Raw genomic sequence first — 18,922 nt, 5'->3', positions numbered from 1 at the left:
CGCCCAGAGCTAATACCTGAGGCTTTAGCTCAGTGGGCTAACATCTGTCTTGAAGTACACATGAGACCCTGTTTCACACACGCATTTTGCCTTCACAGTGGAACAAATCTGTCTAACGATGTATTTCTTTGCAGAAATGTAACATCTTTCTCTTCTCTCCCTATCTCTCTCAGGTCCAGTGAAGACCAGTGAGGAAGGATCCTGAAGGATATACATGGGATGGGTGGGGGTGAGGGGGGCTTGTGACATCACTCCCAGCCCAGGTCAGAGTTCACACAGGTAGGCAGACGACTGCTCTTATCCTCTCCCGATCAGTGGGGTCATTAGTCCTGGGCTTTTTTTGTTTTTGCTTCAACTCTGAGCCCTTTGGAAAAAGTCCTCAACTGGCAGCTTCATTAAATAGTACCCACAAAACACCAGTCTCAACGTCAACAGTGAAGAGGCGACTCCGGGATGCTGGCCTTCTAGGCAGAGTTGCAAAGAAAAAGCCATATCTCAGACTGGCCAATAAAAAGAAAAGATTAAGATGGGAAAAAGTACACAGACACTGGACAGAGAAACTCTGCCTAGAAGGCCAGCATCCCGGAGTCGCCTCTTCACTGTTGACGTTGAGACTGGTGTTTTGCGGGTACTATTTAATGAAGCTGCCAGTTGAGGACTTGTGAGGCATCTGTTTCTCAAACTAGACACTGTAATGTATTTGTCCTCTTGCTCAGTTGTGCACTTGGGCCTTCCACTCTTTCTATTCTGTAATCTAACCCAGAAATGCTGACGCCCCAGATACTCAACTAGTCTAAAGGCCAGTTGTATTGCTTCTTTAATCAGCACAACAGTTTTCAGCTGTGTTCCCAGTGGGTCAGAATTCCCAGTGGGTCAGAAGTTTACATACACTCAATTAGTATTTGGTAGCATTGCCTTTAAATTGTTTAACTTGGGTCAAACGCTTTGGGCAGCCTTCCACAAGCTTCCCACAATGTTGGGTGAATTTTGGCCCATTCCTCCTGACAGAGCTGGTGTAACTGAGTCAGGTTTGTAGGCCTCCTTGCTCGCACACGCCTTTTCAGTTCTGCCCACAAATTGTCTACAGGATTGAGGTCAGGGCTTTGTGATGGTCACTCCAATACCTTGACTTTGTTGTCCTTAAGCCATTTTGCCACAACTTTGGTAAGTTTGCTTGGGGTCATTGTCCATTTGGAAGACCCATTTGCGACCAAGCTTTAAGTTTCTGACTGATGTCTTGAGATGTTGCTTCAATATATCCACATAATTTTTGTTCCCCATTATGCCATCTATTTTGTGAAGTGCACCAGTCCCTCCTGCAGCAAAACACCCCCACAACATGATGCTGCCACCCCCGTGCTTCACGGTTGGGATGGTGTTCTTCGACTTGCAAGCCTCCCCCTTTTCCCTCCAAACATAACGATGGTCATTATGGCCAAACAGTTCTATTTTTGTTTCATCAGACCAGAGGACATTTCTCCAAACACATGTTTTTTTTTTATTGCGGTTTTGGAGCAGTGGCTTCTTCCTTGCTGAGCGGCCTTTCAGGTTATGTCGATATAGGACTCGTTTTACTGTGGATATAGATACTTTTGTACCTGTTTCCTCCAGCATCTTCACAAGGTACTTTGCTGCTGTTCTGGGATTGATTTGCACTCTTCGCACCAAAGTACGTTCATCTCTAGGAGACAGAACGCGTCTCCTTCCTGAGCAGTATGACGGCTGCGTGGTCCCATGGTGTTTATACTTGCATACTATTGTTTATACAGATGAACGTGGTACCTTCAGGCATTTGGAAATTGCTCCCAAGGATGATCCAGACTTGTGGAGGTCTACAATTTTTTTTCTGAGGTCTTGGCTGATTTCTTTTGATTTTCCCACGATGTTAAGCAAAGAGGCACTGAGTTTGAAGGTAGGCCTTGAAATATATTCACAGGTACACCTCCAATTGACTCAAATGATGTCAATTAGCCTATCAGAAGCTTCTAAAAGCCATGACATAATTTTCTGGAATTTTTCAAGCTGTTTAAAGGCACAGTCAACTTAGTGTATGTAAACTTCTGACCCACTGGAATTGTGATACAGTGAATTATAAGTGAAATAATCTGTCTGTAAACAATTGTTGGAAAAATGGCTTGTGTCATGCACAAAGTAGATGTCCTAACCGACTTGCCAAATCTATAGTTTGTAAACAAGACATTTGTGGAGTGGTTGAAAAATGACGTTTAATGACTCCAACCTAAGTGCATGGAAACTTTCAACTTCAACTGTATATTAGTGATGCACCGATATGACATTTTTTGCCGATATCAATAATTTCCTTGCCAAAAAAACACGATACCAATATAATTTTTTTTTGGTAATGACGCAGCGGTCTAAGGCGCTGTATCTCAGTGCAAGAGGCGTCACTACAGTCCCTGGTTTGAATCTAGGCCATTTCACATCTGGCCGTGATTGAGAGTCTCATAGGGCGGCGCACAATTGGCCCAGCGTCGTCCGGGTTTGGCCGGGGTAGGCCATCATTGTAAATAAGTATTTGTTCTTAACTGACTTGCCTAATTAATAAAGGTTACACACACACACCACACTGACAAAAAAGTTATTTTGTTGGCATTTACATATGTCCCCATTACCAGTAAAACATATTTAAAACCTATTTCTTTCACTTACTTCCTGTTCTGTTTCGTTGTTCATTTGTTCAGTCGTTTCATTCTCAACCAGGATTTCTATGGAACTCCGTTTGGGTCTTTGCATGTCAAAAAAGATACACGTCAAATAAGCTTGTTGACAAATCAGGAACTGAATATGACTGCACGTCTCATAATAATTTAACGTGTTCATACATGTTTTATGTAGTTATTACACATTGACCACACTATCACTCGTATTTCATATGTCACAACGATTCATCGATACGTATGCTATAATGCTGGTATAGTTGTCTCGCGCACCTACAGTTCTGGTCATAAAAAAGCTAGCTAGCTCATGGATGCAAACAATGGTCTTACCCAAAAACATAGCCAAACGACATCTGTTTAAATAGCTATAGTTAGCTAGCTAATTATATAGCTAGGTTTCATCTAAAATAACCCTAATTTATAAGACAGTTCTTATTTCATTAATGGTGGTCGGACCCATCTATGTGAAGCTAGCCACAATAAGTATTATCCACAATAGTGGACTTTGCGGTTAGCCTTAAAAATAAAAGTATGTCATTGACAGTGACGCAAATTAATACAAATCGTAGAATTGTACCATAATTGAATAGATCATGCTAAACGAGGTTGTAATGTTGTAATATAAAATCAACGGAAGACAATTTGTTAATTTGACAAATCTGTTGAAATCCCACTGGATGTATTATACTTTAGAATTGCATTGGGGGCATACTTATTTCACTGTACAGCCTTACCTATGGATTGTGGATCAATGACATGGGGTATCATGTCAATGCCACCCAGAGACCATTAGCATCGTAGCTCTTATTGTGGGACTCTGAAATAACTGTGAATTGAGCCACATTTATTGTCAACCTATGTGTATTGGAAACTATTCCAGAGGAAAAACAATGCTGTGTGGATGTTTTGGAGTCTGATAACTCTGAGGAGGATGTTGGGAAAAAATATTTTGGGTATTGAGTAGACTGTTAACGCATTTCATTTTCCCCCAATCCTTAGGTAAGGCTGTACAGTGCAATATGAATGTCAATACACACAATAGGCTGACTGTGGAGGTGATTTCACACAGTCACAGTCCCGCGATAAGAGCTACAACGCTAATATTTGCGTAAACTCTTCACAAGTTGTGTTCTGTAGGTGTCACCGAGTAGACTGATACCCCATTTCATTGCTTCACATTCCAACCTTGTTTAACATGATCTAGTCTAAATATGGCATGATTCCACCAATTGTAACCTTCTGCATCACTTTCAAAGAGGTACTTTTATTTTGAAGGCAAACCGCAAAATCCTCTATTGTTCCTAATCCTTACTTTGGCTAGCTTCACAGCACATAACCCGGTCAGGTCGAGCATCACTAGCCAGATGAAGCTAGCTGCCTGCTTATAACGTTAACTTTGGGCAACAGTGTTAAGTAGCTGGCTAGCTATTTATTTTCATGAACTGAAGTTCAATTTCACTAGGAGAACAAACAAGTGGCTACCTAGCTAATACTTACTCACAATGATTCCTAAATCATTGCTTAGAATAGTGAAAATGACTGCAGTTTATACTGGTCATTGTTTTCAGCTGGTTGTATTGGTGCTATCTAGGTACCAAGCTGAAGCTAGCTCGCTACCCCAGAAGTTGTGGTTGAACAAATAATGATCTATTACCAACGCATTATTGTAAACACATCGTTTGTGGCCGGTGTTTGCTTTTTTACAGACTTTTTTGTACAGCTTTGACAGTGCTACTGATAGTAGTGGTGGTGCTTGGCTTGCACGTGCAAATTCAGAACACACAACATTCTTTAATAGAACTGTGTTATTTGGCGGTCTTATTAAAAGCTTATCGTCAAATAGTCAAATAGTGTTATTGTCAAATAGTGTTATTTGACGTATCTTTTTTGACACGCAAAGACCCAAAAGGCGTTCCATAATATGTCGTGAAGCGAATAGCAGTGACGCTATTACTGTTTAACTCCGGTAGGGCAACATCTGAACAGTAGCGCACTTGGTAGCGTTAGTGTTTACCGGTGCTCGACTAGTCGTGAAAGCCAACATCACCCACGACAGAGAACGGTTGATTTTCAAGGGCAATGAATACCATTATCTTGGCTTTAATGGATTTCGCCTTTGAGTTGTCTCGCTGAAATTTTCTTACTCTTTCAAATGACTGCTCGACTTGTTGACTGCTCGATCCACACAGCAGACATTGTGGGCTAGGTTAGGAATGCTGTGTTGCACTTGTTGCGCAAGATTTTACGTGGCGTCATTACGTCATCTACCTACGTTTATATAGGTATGCATGTCATCTTTGACATTGGTTTTTCACATCGGCGTTAAACTAGACATCGTGCTGATCCCGATGTTGCCATTTTTTAGCTAATATCGTCTGATTCCGATATGTTCCCCAATATATTGTGCATCCCTAATATACAAAGTTAAAAGTTTGGACACCGACTCATTCCAGGGTTTTTCTATATTTTTACAATTGTATACATTGTAGTCATCAAAACAATGAAATAACACATGTAGTAACCAAACAAGTGTTAAACAAATCAAAATATATTTTATATTTGAGATTCTTCAAAGTAGCCACCCTTTGCCTTGATGACAGCTTTGCACACTTGGAATTCTCTCAACCAGCTTCACCTGGAATGCTTTTCCAACAGTCTTGAAGGAGTTCCCACATATGCTGAGCACTTGTTGGCTGCTTTTCCTTCAATCTGCAGTCCAATTCATCCCAAACCATCTCAATTGCGTTAAGGTCGGGTGATTGTGTAGGCCAGGTCTTCTGATGCAGCACTCCATTACTCTCCTTCTTGGTCATATAGCCCTTACACAGTCTGGAGGTGTGTTGGGTCATTGTCCTGTTGAAAAACAAATGATAGTCCCACTAAGCTCAAACCAGATGGGATGGCGTATCGCTGCAGAATGCCGGGGTTAGCTAAGCTGTTTAAGTGTGCATGGGTGAAATAGGCATTGTGGTGCTCATGTGAATTTCCTTCCTTTTTCAGCTTCAGACCAATGCATATTCTCACTTTAAACATATGTTTTTGTACATCGGAAGGTGATTATGCAACATTGTAATACAGCATAACACAGCAATAAAAGTTGCGTAAAGGTGAACAATAATGACAAATGGCATCAAAAATAATGCAGTCGTTAGTATTTATTTGACATTAACAGCTGATTTTCCTGAGGGACGCAAAAAAAAAAAAAACATTTAAGCCAATATGGAGTAAACTGGAAAATGTTCCCCTGATCTTTTTAAAAATGTTACCCCCCAATTTCGTGGTATCCAATTGGTAGTTACAGTCTTGTCTCATCGCTGCATCTCCCGTACGGAATCGGGTTAGGCGAAGGTCGAGAGCCGTGCGTCCACCAAAACACAACTCAGGCAAGCCACACTGCTTCTTCACACAATGCATGCTTAACCCGGAAGCCAGCCGCACCAATGTGTCAGAGGAAACACTGTACACCTGGCGACCGTGTCACCGTGCATTGTGCCCGGCCCGCCACAGGAGTCGCTAGAGCGCGATTGGGCAAGAACATCCCTGCGGGCCAAACCCTCCCCGAACCCACTGGGCCAATTGTGAGCTGCCCCATGGGTCTCCCGGTGGCGGCCAGCTGCGACAGAGCCTGGACTTGGACAAGGCCTGGACTGAGATGCAGTGCCTTAGACCACTGCGCCACTTAGGAGGCCCTCCCCTGATCTCGCTTAAGACAATCCTGATTTAACCATTGTTGTGGATTTAGAACGTCCAATTGAGTTGTTTTTCTATTTAAAAAAAAAAGTGAGCTTTTAAGAGGGAAAACCTGAAAAAGAAACCTGGAAAGACAAATTGGAGAAAACGGAATTTGGGGAAAAAACTTAACAGATTTTTTGGGCCCTACAATGACTTCACACTGGAGGAAGTTAAGCTACACTAAAGCTACCCTTAAAATAAAGATAGTTTACTTAACTAAAGTTATTTGAACAACTTCGTGAAAAATGATCCTATCTAAATCTTAAATGTCACAGACTACGAATTGCAAGAACAGAACACTCTGGGGTCAAATGTTAACAAAATGTGTGATTTAGCCTATTTAACACAAAAACAACGTTTCAAGTTAGAATTAGGCAGGGCTGATGCCAAAAAAGAAAATTAATTACAGTCTACTTCACCCCTATTTTCCCCCCCCTTTTGCAAAAAAGGTAGTAGTTAGCTAGACCACTTCATGGCAAAAAGGTAATTAACTACTGAAAACACTACCAAGATTTGAATTTAGTTCAACTACCACCAAGCTACTGCAAAATTGACACTGATCAAAAATATAAGTGCAGCATGAGCTGAAATAAAACATCCCAGAAATGTTCCATACAACACTTATTTCTCTCAAATTTTGTTTACATCCCTGTTAGTGAGCATTTTTCTTTGGCAAGACAATCCATCCACCTGACAGGTGTGGCATATCAAGAAGCGTATTAAACAGCATGATCATTACACAGGTGCACCTTGTGCTGGGGACAATAAAAGGCCACTCTAAAAGGTTCAGTTTTGTTACACAACACAATGCCACAAATGTCTCAAGGTTTGAGGGAATATGCAATTGGCATGCTGACTGCATGAATGTCCACCAGAGCGGTTGCCAGAGAATTTAATGTTCATTTCGAAACCATGTGCCGCCTCCGTTGTTTTAGAAAATTTGGCAGTCCGTCCAATCGGCCTTATAGCCACAGAACACGTGTAACCACGTCAGCCCAGGACCTCCACATCCGGCTTCTTCACCTGTGGCATCGTCAGAGACCAACCACCTGGACAGCTGATGACACTGTGGCTTTGTACAACCGAAGAATTTTGCACAAACTGTCAGAGACCTTATCAGGGAAGATGATCTGTGTGCTTGTTGTCCTCACCAGGGTCTTGACCTGACTGCAGTTTGACGTCGTAACCGACTTCAGTGGGCAAATGCTCACCTTCGATGGCTATTGGTATGCTGGAGAAGTGTGCTCTTCATGGATGAATCCTGGTTTCAACTGTACCGGGCAGATGGCGTTGTGTGGGCGAGCAGTTTGCTGATGTCAACGTTGTAAACAGAGTGCCCCATGGTGGCGGTGGGGTTATGGTATTGGCAGGCGTAAGCTATGGACATTGAACACAATTGCATTTTATAGATGGCAATTTGAATGCACAGACATATCATGACGAGGTTCTGAGGCCCATTGTAGTGCCATTCATCCGATGCCATCACCTCATGTTTTAGCATAATAATGCACAACCCCCTGTTGCAAGGATCTGTTCGCAATTCTTGGAAGCTGAAAATGTCCCAGATCTTCCATGGCCTCCAACTCTATGATCAACTCTATGTGAAGGAGATGTGTCGCGCTGCATGAGACAAATGGTGGTCACACCAGACACTGACTGGTTTTCAAATCCACACCCCTACCTTTTCTTTGAAGGTATCTGTGACCAACAGATGCATATCTGTATTCCCAGTCATGTGAAATCCATCGATTAGGGCCTAATGAATTAATTTCAATTGACTGATTTCCTTATATGAACTGTAACTCAGTAAAATCTTTGAAATTGTTGCATGTTGTGTTTTATATTTTTGTTCAGTATAGTTAAACTACATGTAACTGTGTGCGTGCGTGTGAGAGAGGAGTAAGTGGCATTGTCAGTTATATAAAAGCAGTGGGGGACACAGCCGAGTTTAATTACATTATTTCATCACTAGTGCAAAGCAAGTTCCTATCCAACACATTATACACATCATGTGTGTGTCTCAATGCAGACCACAACTTTACTTTAAGTGTAGTCAGATCCATGCATGCTTATATACCAGGGTCACAGCGCATTGACAGCCTCTCGACAGAGCATAGATTTACGCACACGCAAACTTCACCACACCACACACACAGATACCAGAGAGTTAGTTATTCCCCACTCTCTGACCCACCTAATTGAGAACGGCTGTGGCTGGCTCTTGCTCTGGATGTAGTGTGTGTGTGTGTGTGTGGTGTGGTGTGTGTGTGTGTGTGTGTGTGTTCCAGTGTATAAGGACAGAGAGAACAGCCATAGGCTAACTCTGTGTCCAGCAGTTGGCCCCCTGAAATATGACCCTCACCCACTCCTCTCCGTGCCAAGAGGCAGAGCACAAGTGGGCTTAATGTGAGGAGTGTGTGTGTGTATGCGTCTTAGGGAGGGAGGGAAAGAGAGGGATTGAAACAGAGGGAGATAGAGTCCAAGATAGAGAACAAGATTGAAGACCTAGTGGTGTAAGAGTGAACCAGAGTGTAAACAAACAGCAGAGAGAGGTCTAGAGAAGCATAGAGGGGTGCCATATTAACAGCTGCGCGCGTGTTCTGGGTTATATCTGTCTCTGTATGTCTGCATCCATGCGGTAGGGAGGCAGCGGTAGCCTCGAGGTTAGAGAGGGTTGCCGGTTTGAACTCCTGTATACTACCTACTGCCATTGTGCCTGTGAGCAAGGCACTTTACCTCTAAGTGCTGCAGCTGCTCTGCTACAGCTCACGTGCTGCTCCCAGCCTGTGATGGGTGTGTCAGGTGAGGGCCAAAAATATACAATATCTGTAAAAATTGACCAATAAAGCAACTTTGTAGTGTTGTTTATCTGTCTGTCAGGCAGATCTGTCTGTCAGTTACTGTCTCTCTCTCGGTTGAGGAGTGTCAGCCGTCGTGAAGCTGCCATCACCTCTTTCGGCTCTAGTTTACAGATCCGATGACATGTTTGAAATGTGGTGAAGTGATGGTGACCGGGAGGGATCGAGAGAGAAGGAGAGAGCATGAGAGAGAGTGTGTGTGTGAGGGAGAGTGTGTGTGTGTGAGGGAGTGTGTGTGTGTGTGAGGGAGTGTGTGTGTGTGAGGGAGAGGGAGTGTGTGTGTGAGAGGGAGAGAGAAACCTGCTGCACTCTATCAAATGTGAATAGATTCTCATGGCTTGGCATTCACTGTTGGTTGTGACTCTTCTCAACACTATAGAAACACGGTCCAAGGCACTGCATCGCAGCGCTAGCGGTGTCACTACAGATCCGGGCTCCATACCGGTCTGTGTCGCAGCCAGCCGCGACCGGGAGACACATGACGCGGCGCACAATTGGCCCAGCGTCGTTAGGGTTTGCCCGAAAGGGATGTCCTTGTCCCATCGCGCTCTAGCGACTCCTGTGGCAGGCCTGGCGCATGCACGCTGACACGGTCGCCAGGTGTACGGTGTTTCCTCTGACACATTGGTGCGGCTGGCTTCCGGGTTAAGTGAGCAGTGTGTGAAGGAGCAGTGCGGCTTGGCAGGGTCGTGTTTCGGAGGATGCACGGCTCTCGACCTTCGTCACCTCTCCCGAGTCCGTAGGGGAGTTGCAGCGATGGGACAAGACTGGAACTACCAATTTGATATCATGAAAAGGGGGTGAAAGTTCAACATTTCCAACTGGTCCTTGGCTTTGCTTCCCATTTCACACTTTGGATAAATACTTTCCTTGGACTGTCTTTTTCCTTCTGTCAGTTGATAAGTACACTTCACTAGACCTGAGGTCAGGTGTGAGTGAGATACACAGAGACAGAAAATACTTATTTCTGAAGTCACAGTTTACTTTGCCACGTACTGAAGGCACTGCACCAGATCATTTAGATTTATTTAACTTTTTTATTCAACCTTTTTATAAATAGATTATTCTCATTGTATCTCAATCTCTTTTACAAGAGAGACCTGTTATTACAAGCATTTACACTACATTCATTGTTTGTAAATGCTAGTATTAAATGAAAGTGAAGAGTTATCCACAGTAGGAGGCAGAGCGTGTTAATACTGACAGTATTCATCGTTGTAATCACAGTGTTGACAGTATTCATCGTTGTAATCACAGTGTTGACAGTGTTCATCGTTGTAATCACAGTGTTCACAGTATTCATCATTGTAATCACAGTGTTGACAGTGTTCATTGTTGTAATCACAGTGTTGACAGTGTTCATTGTTGTAATCAGTGTTGACAGTGTTCATCGTTGTAATCACAGTGTTGACAGTGTTCATCATTGTAATCACAGGGTTGACAGTGTTCATCGTTGTAATCACAGTGTTGACAGTGTTCATCGTTGTAATCACAGTGCTCATCGTTGTAATCACAGTGTTGACAGTCTTCATTGTTGTAATCAGTGTTGACAGTGTTCATTGTTGTAATCAGTGTTGACAGTGTTCATTGTTGTAATCAGTGTTGACAGTGTTCATCGTTGTAATCGCAGTGTTGACAGTGTTCATCGTTGCTTTCAGTGTTGACAGTATTCATCGTTATAATCAGTGTTGACAATGTTAATCATTGTAATCACAGTGTTGACACTATTCATCATTGTAATCACAGGGTTGACAGTGTTCATTGTTGTAATCACAGTGTTGACAGTGTTCACCGGTGTAATCACAGTGTTGACAGTGCCATCGTTGTAATCAGTGTTGACAGTATTCATCGTTGTAATCAGTGCTGACAGTATTCATCGTTGTAATCACAGTGTTGACAGTGTTCACCGTTGTAATCACAGTGTTGACAGTATTCATCATTGTAATCACAGGGTTGACAGTGTTCATCGTTGTAATCACAGTGTTGACAGTGTTCATCGTTGTAATCACAGGGTTGACAGTGTTCATCGTGGTAATCACAGTGTTGACAGTGTTCACCGTTGTAATCACAGTGTTGACAGTGTTCATCGGTGTAATCACAGTGTTGACAGTGCCATCGTTGTAATCAGTGTTGACAGTATTCATCGTTATAATCAGTGCTGACAGTATTCATTTACATTTACATTACATTTAAGTCATTTAGCAGACGCTCTTATCCAGAGCGACTTACAAATTGGAAAGTTCATACATATTCATCCTGGTCCCCCCGTGGGGAATGAACCCACAACCCTGGCGTTGCAAGCGCCATGCTCTACCAACTGAGCCACACGGGACCGTATTCATCGTTGTAATCACAGTGTTGACAGTGTTAATTGTTGTAATCACAGTGTTGACAGTATTAATCGTTGTAATCACAGTGTTGACATTATTCATCGTTGTAATCAGTGTTGACATTATTCATCGTTGTAATCACAGTGTTGACATTATTCATCGTTGTAATCAGTGTTGACATTATTCATCGTTGTAATCACAGTGTTGACATTATTCATCGTTGTAATCAGTGTTGACAGTATTCACCGGTGTAATCACAGTGTTGACAGTATTAATCGTTGTAATCACAGTGTTGACAGTATTAATCGTTGTAATCACAGTGTTGACATTATTCATCGTTGTAATCAGTGTTGACATTATTCATCGTTGTAATCAGTGTTGACATTATTCATCGTTGTAATCAGTGTTGACATTATTCATCGTTGTAATCAGTGTTGACAGTATTCACCGGTGTAATCACAGTGTTGACAGTATTCACCGTTGTAATCAGTGTTGACAGTATTCATTGTTGTAGTTGTAGCCACAGTGATGACAGTATTGAGTATTGTAGTTGTAGTCAGTGTTGACAGTATTGATTATTGTAGTTGTTGGCAGTATTGAGTCTTGTACTTGTAGTCAGTGTTGACAGTATTGATTATTGTAGTTGTTGGCAGTATTGAGTCTTGTAGTTGTGGTCAGTGTTGACAGTATTGATTATTGTAGTTGTTTGCAGTATTGAGTCTTGTCAGTGTTGACAGTATTGATTATTGTAGTTGTTGGCAGTATTGAGTCTTGTAGTTGTAGTCAGTGTTGCCAGTATTGAGTCTTGTAGCTGTTGGCAGTATTGAGTCATGCAGTTGTAGTCAGTGTTGCCAGTATTGAGTCTTGTAGTTGTAGTCCGTGTTGGCAGTAATAAGTAGTCAGTGTTGGCAGTAATGAGTCTTGTAGTCAGTGTTAGCAGTAATGAGTCTTGTTGGCAGTAATGAGTCTTGTAGTCAGTGTTGGCAGTATTGAGTCTTGTAGTTGTAGTCAGTGTTGCCAGTATTGAGTCTTGTAGCTGTTGGCAGGATTGAGTCATGCAGTTGTAGTCAGTGTTGACAGTATTGAGTCTTGTAGTTGTAGTCCGTGTTGGCAGTATTGGGTCTTGTAGTTGTAGTCAGTGTTGGCAGTAATAAGTAGTCAGTGTTGGCAGTATTGAGTCTTGTAGTTGTTGGCAGTATTGAGTCATGTAGTTGTAGTCAGTGTTGGCAGTAATGAGTCTTGTAGTCAGTGTTGACAGTTGATTATTGTAGTTGTTGGCAGTATTGAGTCTTGTAGTTGTTGGCAGTATTGAGTCTTGTAGTTGTAGTCAGTGTTGGCAGTAATAAGTAGTCAGTGTTGGCAGTAATGAGTCTTGTTGGCAGTATTGAGTCTTGTCAGTGTTGACAGTATTGAGTCTTGTTGGCAGTATTGAGTCTTGTAGTTGTAGTCAGTGTTGGCAGTAATAAGTAGTCAGTGTTGGCAGTAATGGGTCTTGTTGGCAGTATTGCGTCTTGTAGTTGTAGTCATTGTTGGCAGTAATGAGTCTTGTAGTTGTAGTCAGTGTTGGCAGTAATGAGTCTTGTAGTTGTAGTCAGTTTTGGCAGTATTGAGTCTTGTAGTCATTGTTGGCAGTATTAAGTCTTGTAGTTGTTGTCTGTATTGAGTCTTGTAGTTGTAGTCAGTGTTGGCAGTATTGAGTCTTGTAGTCGGTGTTGGCAGTATTGAGTCTTGTAGTTGTACTCAGTGTTGGCAGTGAGAAGACACGGTGTTGTGGCAGTGAAATGGGAAGCCAATGTTTATGTTCTTTAGGTTACCATGGTTATCTCTCATCGTAACCTTACCCTGTACCCGTGTGTTCACTGTGTGTCTTCGCTGTGTGTGTGTGTGTGTGTATTGTCGTGTGTGGGTGTGTTTTCGCTTTACACGTGTGTATGTTCACTCTGTGTGGATGTGTGTTTGATCTGTGTGTGTGTATGTCAATGTTTTCCCTGTGTGTGTGTCTGTGTGTTCACCGTGAGGTCGGTGCAGCTGTAGGTCTCCAGAAGAGCTGTAAGGACTTGCCAATATTTTCATATTCTCTCTGCAGGCATTTCCGCACACTAACAATGGCCGCCCCCCAAGTGATGAAACTGAGAGGAAACCGCTTTTGTGAACAGCCACAACGGTTTTGGTGTGTGCACTTCTGACCTGAGATGACACACACACACTTCCTCTGTGGTCTCTGGTAGAGGAAGGATGTGTGTGCGGTGCTGTAACCCTGGCCATGATTCTCCAGGGTGTCTGGTCAGTAGAACTGTTAGGACAGTTTGAAACGTTGACACACATGGTTAGTTGTGGTTCATTCCTTTTGGGTCGCAGCTCTTGGTGTAAATACACTGCTCAAAAAAATAAAGGGAACACTTAAACAACACAATGTAACTCCAAGTCAATCACACTTCTGTGAAATCAAACTGTCCACTTAGGAAGCAACACTGATTGACAATAAATTTCACATGCTGTTGTGCAAATGGAATAGACAACAGGTGGAAATTATAGGCAATTAGCAAGACACCCCCAATAAAGGAGTGGTTCTGCAGGTGGTAACCACAGACCACTTCTCAGTTCCTATGCTTCCTGGCTGTTGTTTTGGTCACTTTTGAATGCTGGCGGTGCTTTCACTCTAGTGGTAGCATGAGACGGAGTCTACAACCCACACAAGTGGCTCAGGTAGTGCAGCTCATCCAGGATGGCACATCAATGCGAGCTGTGGCAAGAAGGTTTGCTGTGTCTGTCAGCGTAGTGTCCAGAGCATGGAGGCGCTATCAGGAGACAGGCCAGTACATCAGGAGACGTGGAGGAGGCCGTAGGAGGGCAACAACCCAGCATCAGGACCGCTACCTCCGCCTTTGTGCAAGGAGGAGCAGGAGGAGCACTGCCAGAGCCCTGCAAAATGACCTCCAGCAGGCCACAAATGTGCATGTGTCTGCTCAAACAGTCAGAAACAGACTCCATGAGGGTGGTATGAGGGCCCGACGTCCACAGGTGGGGGTTGTGCTTACAGCCCAACACCGTGCAGGATGTTTGGCATTTGCCAGAGAACACCAAGATTGGCAAATTCGCCACTGGCGCCCTGTGCTCTTCACAGATGAAAGCAGGTTCACACTGAGCACATGTGACAGAGTCTGGAGACGCCGTGGAGAACGTTCTGCTGCCTGCAACATCCTCCAGCATGACCGGTTTGGCGGTGGGTCAGTCATGGTGTGGGGTGGCATTTCTTTGGGGGGCCAAAGAAATGCCGCACAGCCCCCCAGGCTACCTCGCCAGCCTGACTGCCATTAGGTACCGAGATGAGATCCTCAGACCCCTTGTGAGACCATATGCTGGTGCGGTTGGCCCTGGGTTCCTCCTAATGCAAGATAATGCTAGACCTCATGTGGCTGGAGTGTGTCAGCAGTTCCTGCAAGAGGAAGGCATTGATGCTATGGACTGGCCCGCCCGTTCCCCAGACCTGAATCCAATTGAGCACATCTGGGACATCATGTCTCGCTCCATCCACCAACGCCACGTTGCACCACAGACTGTCCAGGAGTTGGCGGATGCTTTAGTCCAGGTCTGGGAGGAGATACCTCAGGAGACCATCCGCCACCTCATCAGGAGCATGCCCAGGCGTTGTAGGGAGGTCATACAGGCACGTGGAGGCCACACACACTACTGAGCCTCATTTTGACTTGTTTTAAGGACATTACATCAAAGTTGGATCAGGCTGTAGTGTGGTTTTCCACTTTAATTTTGAGTGTGACTCCAAATCCAGACCTCCATGGGTTGATAAATTTGATTTCCATTGATCATTTTTGTGTGATTTTGTTGTCCGCACATTCAACTATGTAAAGAAAAAAGTATTTAATAAGAATATTTCATTCATTCAGATCTAGGATGTGTTATTTTAGTGTTCCCTTTATTTTTTTGAGCAGTGTATAAGGCCAGGTGTCCTTTACCTTAAAAACACAAATATATGGATCAAGCATTTCGCTACACCCGCAATAACATCTGCTAAACACGTGTATGTGACCAATCAAATTTGATTTTGAAATTGTATGCAGTTTGAAAGCTTTTTTTTCAGCGGATGTAGGCGTTTTTGCCATGTCCCAGGGAGTTTTTAATCAATTTCTAAGGAAAATATAAGCCATAAAATAATTAAATATTTAAAATCTTTCTTCATTTTATAGTAGTTGTTAGTCTCTTTCATCAATGTTTTTTTTGTCATGGTTATTGTATTTAATATTGTAGTATTTAACATTTTCTGTGTGTCCCTGATATCACTTTCCACCCTCTTAATTTGTAGTAATTCTCCTTTAAGAAAACTGTCCCTTTCCACAATGACATCACGTTCAGGAAGTATCATCATATTTTTGGGTGGGGAAACAATAGTACAATGCTAAATAAATATAAACACTCGGTTTCACCTAATTTTCCATGTTTCATGATGCTTGTTTGTTTGTCTCAGTCATACATTTCCACCCTGTTAGGCCAAATTATAGGGAAAATGTATCACATTTCTAAATGTTAAAATACATTTCATATAGAAGTAAAAAATTTCTTTCAGTGTTTACCATTATGCTAGCTTAATCTCAATCACCTTTAGAACTATGGTTAATTTAGGCTGTTAGGATTAAGCAATAACTGTATGGGATTTTGCACCTAACAGGGAACTAAGTGCCTGAGCTTGACCAATATGTTTTTCTGAAAGTCAAACATGTACTTTTTCTGACCAAATACTAAACAAATGAAAAATATACACTTTCCCCAAAGGTTATGAGGTCCAAAAGGCACTGGATTGTAGGAAAGACCCAGGTGACATGGCCTAATGAAACCCAGTTCATCCTTATAGCAAGCTGAATTCAAAATATCTGTTAATAATGTTAACGTTTTTTGGTGAAGAAGTCTGAGTTGCACCATTTCACATCTAGCTAAGAGGTTGTGTGCTTCAATGAGCAGTATTTCTGAAGTTTGACAATTAAAATGTTGAATTTTTTTTTTTAATTGAACCTTTATTTAACTAGGCAAGTCAGTTAAGAACAAATTTTTATTTACAATGACGGCCTACCCCGGCCAAACCTGGACGGCGCTGGGTCAATTGTACGCCGCCCTATGAGACTCCCAATCACGGCCGGATGTGAGGCAGCTTGGATTCGAACCAGGGACTGCAGTGATGCCTATTGCACTGAGATGCAATGCCTTAGACCGCTGCGCCACTCGGGAGCTGAAATGTGCATGAAAGCTAGCTTAAATTTGTCCAACATTAGCTTCCTGAGCCAGTCACATTTCATAAGAAATGAAGCTGCCAACCAACCAGCTACTTACATTACCTAGTGCTGCACAAGCAATGGTGAATCAAATTCTCTTAGGCTGAATGCTTCAAACAAAAGATATTTAGCTACTGTAGTAGCTAACATTATAATGAGTTTTCATGAAGCTACTGTTCTGTCGCGATCCCCGTCCCGAGTCAGTTGCTGTGCTCAGTTGACCCAACGTTACTGATGTGCTTGCACATTATTTTCGCAGGAGGTAGCCACCGTTTTGTTTTTATTTTCTCACAATTGCTCTCTCTCTCTGACACACACACACACACACACACACACACACACACACACACACACACACACACACACACACACACACACACACACACACACACACACACACACACACACACACACACACACACTGTATACACTAGGCTTACAACCTGCTGACAAATAACAAGCAGATTTTGTACTGCCCTGTTGACATAAAACAAAAGCAGGTTAAGTGATGTATACTGAACAAAAATATAAACGATTTTACTGAGTTACAGTTCATATAATGAAATCAGTCAATTTAAATTAATTAATTAGGCCCTGGGCAACGGGCGCAGCCATGTGTGGGCTGGGAGGGTATAGGCCCACCCACTGGGGAGCCAGGCCAAGCCAATCAGAATGAGATTTTCCCCACAAAAGGGATTTATTACAGACAGAATTCCTCCTGTTTCATCAGCTGTCCGGGTGGCTGGTCTCAGACGTGGGCTGGCATGGTTACACATGCTCTGCAGTTTTGAGGCCGGTTGGACGTACTGCCAAAATTCTCTAAAACAATGTTGGAGGTGGCTTATGGTAGAGAGTTGAACATTCAATTCTCTGGCAGCAGCTCTGGCGGACATTCCTGCAGTCAGCATGCCAATTGCACGCTCCCTCAACTTCAGACATCTGTGGCATTGTGTTGTGTGACAAAACTGCACATTTTAGAGTGGCATTTTGCTGTCCCAGGCACAAGGTGCACATGTGTAATGATCATGCTGTTTAATCAGCTTCTTGATATGCCACGACTGTCAGGTGGATGGATTATCTTGGCATAGGAGAAATGCTCACTAACAGGAATGTAAACAAATTTATGCACAACATTTGAGAGAAATAACCTTTTTGTGCGTTTGGAAAATATATTGGATATTTTATTCCAGGTCATGAAACATGGGACCAACACTTTACATGTTGCGTTTATATCTTTGTTCAGTATAAATCATTGCAATAATAAGTTGGCCAGCTATTCTGTACTATTTCATAGAGATTTCATGAGAGCGCAGTGATATCGTAAATAAGAAACAGATGCTCATATTCAAATTTGAATATGAGTTCCACGTCCTACAAGGCAAATTGGTTCAGGGACAAGCGTCGCGTAGGAGTGACGCAATCTGATGTAAAACAATGGAGAGCACCAGATTTTGGCGAGCTAACACTAGCAGGTATTTTTGACTTTCCTAGCTAAAGGAAACATTGCTATCTGTCTAAAGTACATTTGAATGATGACAGTTGTTTCTTGCTAATTATTTGCATACTTTAGCAATGTCGTCATATTTCCAAGCCACTACAGTGTAATTCAGACAAAACAATCATTAGCCCCCATTAAGAAACACTTGACTTTTAAGAGCAACTATGGCTGAGACGTCTTTAAAAAGTTCATAACAATGGCGTGACGTGATGGAGGTGCGCCGTGCAACTATGAATATAGTGCTCTACTTTTAACCGGAGCGCTTTGGGCCCTGGTAGGGAATAGGGTGTCATTTTGGCACTCCTCCTATCACACATGCTCAGACCCATAAACAGAGATCTGGCCCTCTGAGTGAGTGAGAGAGTGAGTAAACACCAAACCAAATCTGCCTGTGCATTGCTCCATGTTGTGTCATTCTGCTGCATTGTTTCCCTTCTAACCCTTATACTGTGGTTTTGTTTCTGCAGAAGGGCCCAGGGAATCAAGGTTACTGAGACAACATCATCTAGGGCCTGCAGACACCTAGCCTGGTTAAACAAGACTG

At 42.8% G+C, this 18,922-nt stretch overlaps 1 protein-coding gene across 6 annotated transcripts in view; it reads left to right on the top strand.

The window, feature by feature from the left end:
- Window positions 1–18,922, top strand: part of LOC139562558 (zinc finger MIZ domain-containing protein 1-like) — a 249,214-nt gene that overhangs the window by 72,553 nt on the left and 157,739 nt on the right. For all 6 annotated transcript variants that reach the window (XM_071380321.1, XM_071380320.1, XM_071380319.1 and 3 more), the window contains exon 2: window positions 174–279. The gene's annotated coding sequence lies outside the window, so the exon portion shown is untranslated. The remainder of the gene's footprint in view (window positions 1–173; window positions 280–18,922) is intronic.

Source organism: Salvelinus alpinus, chromosome 32 (genome assembly GCF_045679555.1).
Source record: "Salvelinus alpinus chromosome 32, SLU_Salpinus.1, whole genome shotgun sequence".
Taxonomy (NCBI): domain Eukaryota; kingdom Metazoa; phylum Chordata; class Actinopteri; order Salmoniformes; family Salmonidae; genus Salvelinus; species Salvelinus alpinus.
Note: the sequence above shows the minus strand (reverse complement) of the source record. Positions and strands in the feature narration are given on the sequence as shown.